Below are 2,500 nucleotides of genomic sequence, written 5' to 3' on the forward strand. Positions count from 1 at the left end.
CCCAGCTTTTCCTTTTTTTTTTTTTTTTTTTTTTTTTTTTTTTTTTTTTTTTTGGTCTGATTGATTTGCCATGAGAATGAGAAAATATATGAATGGTAATATAAATGCTAGTTAAATAGTAATGATTATTCTTGTTGAATTAAAAATGCATGAATACTTATATTTAATTTTTAACATCAGCGGTTAGATAAAAGACTCGATGGCCTTGCTGGTTGAAAACACACCCTTATATTTTACAAATGGAAAATGATTTTTCCTACCTGGCTTCCATGTCTATCTTTGCCATTATTGTGCAGTTTTATACACCACATTATAATTGGAGAATGAACATTTTCCTGATTTTCTCACCAAGTGAGGATTCAGTTGCAATAATGATGATTGACTTGTATGGAAAAATGAGACCACAGACTTTGCCTTATGTACCCAGAACTCTTGGTCAGGCCAGCTTCAGAGATCTTCTGAAAGAAGGGAGGACTCATCTCTATCCAAATAAAACAATTGAGGAAGTATCAACAACTTTTGATCAAAGACTGAATTAATGAAATATTTACGAAAATAAATATGCATGCATTTAAACACAAATGTCATTCCAAAAAATGTCATTCCAATGACTACTAAATACATTTGTAATAAGGGTCATTTGAAGTAAAAACAAGAACCTAATTTCAGTTTTAGCAAAGGCTCAATGAATGTGTAGTGTCTAGGCACCTAATATGTTTAATGGTTTAAAAAACAGCTTTTAAATTCCATTTAGGACTCATTTAGATTCACAATTAAGATATGTGTTATAATACTCTGAAAATACAGCGAATGACCAGGAACAGTGTAGTTGCAGAATTGCAGGAATGTTGAACACACAAGGCAGACTGTGCATGAAGGTATAGCTGGAGGTTTGCATCTACCTACTCTTTAGGTTTGGACATAAGGTCTTATTAGTAAAGCAATAACAAGGCATACCTGGATATACAAATGAACCAGAGCAGTGGTTCTCACCCTAGGGAGACGATTTTAAAAATACTAATATTCAGTTTTCACCCAAGATGCATTACAATTCAGAATTTCTGGAGATATGGCCTAACATTTATTGCTGTTAGTACAAATGTTGGAATTCTTTCCCTTTAATTTTATCCTCAGTTCAAAATGGAGATGCTGACAAAATTAATTTTTAAAACATATATAACACTTGAAAATTACAATAGGTCAGGAAGGAAGCAAAATGAGGTAGTGGTTATTTTTGTGCCCTCTGTGAGCACAGTTACAAACTCCAGACCGAACCATTGTTTAGGCTTTCAGCTCCTTGAAATGCTTATTTTCTCATCTAGAGGTTACCTCCTTTCCAAGATTAGTGAACTTTCAAGACTGTGTAGACAACTTAGGTTTTCTAACACAGGTTATTTATTTTTTTTTTTCTTGAGGCCTCTTTTATATGTAAAATATCTTAGGAAAGTCATTTAGTCAATCCAAAATATTGAGGAAAGAATTTTCATGATTCATCATAATGAGCAGAGTAAAAATAGGTAAAAATAATCTGGTACAAAATATCAATGTTTTTGACATTTTTTTCCTCAATAATTGTTGAGAGAGTTTTAGATGTGTAAACCTGCTAGAAAAAAAAGATGTCTTTAGAAAATCTGGTTTTTTTTTTAGAATGATTTATGTCTGGGAACAGAAGAAAAATAACTGTTCTTTGTCTAACTTATTTCAAACTCTAAATTGTGGTTTATGGAAGTTAGAATATTTTACCATGTATCCTACAGCTTTGACTGTTTTGAGTTATTTATTGTTACTGCCAGTATTAAAGTAAAAAGATGAATCAGTTAATAAGAAAAATTTTTAAAGTTGTAAATTTTCAGAGTGGTGAGTTTTTGAAAAAACATGCAAATATCCTATTAGTTTTTTCTTTTCTTATTAAGTCATGATTCAATTACTCTTTGAAANAATGATTTATGTCTGGGAACAGAAGAAAAATAACTGTTCTTTGTCTAACTTATTTCAAACTCTAAATTGTGGTTTATGGAAGTTAGAATATTTTACCATGTATCCTACAGCTTTGACTGTTTTGAGTTATTTATTGTTACTGCCAGTATTAAAGTAAAAAGATGAATCAGTTAATAAGAAAAATTTTAAAGTTGTAAATTTTCAGAGTGCTGAGTTTTGAAAAAACATGCAAATATCCTATTAGTTTTTTCTTTTCTTATTAAGTCATGATTCAATTACTCTTTGAAAACAATAATCATTTTTCCTTTATGTTTCATTTACATTGTGTGCCCAATTATTTTTCATTATTGGTCAGACTTAACACATTCTTTTGAAAGGAGAATAGATAGATACTTCTCAAGGTCCTTCCAGACTTATATTTTAATAAATTTATGACTAAAATTAATCTTGTCCACACATTGGTGAGTTAATTCTCTTGATCTGTATGGCAGAAGGATAAGCACAACTTTGTCAGTTTCAAACTACTAAAGGCAGCTATAAAAGCGTAAGCATTTATTGAATG

At 30.4% G+C, this 2,500-nt stretch overlaps 1 long non-coding RNA gene across 1 annotated transcript in view; it reads right to left on the reverse strand.

The window, feature by feature from the left end:
• The window catches only part of LOC108541319 (uncharacterized), a 26,747-nt gene that overhangs the window by 16,224 nt on the left and 8,023 nt on the right, over positions 1 to 2,500 (reverse strand). The window contains exon 2 of the long non-coding RNA XR_001888935.1: positions 261 to 481. This is a non-coding gene — a long non-coding RNA (uncharacterized LOC108541319). The remainder of the gene's footprint in view (positions 1 to 260; positions 482 to 2,500) is intronic.

This window comes from Rhinopithecus bieti, unplaced genomic scaffold (genome assembly GCF_001698545.2).
Source record: "Rhinopithecus bieti isolate Rb0 unplaced genomic scaffold, ASM169854v2 scaffold_1527, whole genome shotgun sequence".
Classification (NCBI taxonomy): Eukaryota; Metazoa; Chordata; class Mammalia; order Primates; family Cercopithecidae; genus Rhinopithecus; species Rhinopithecus bieti.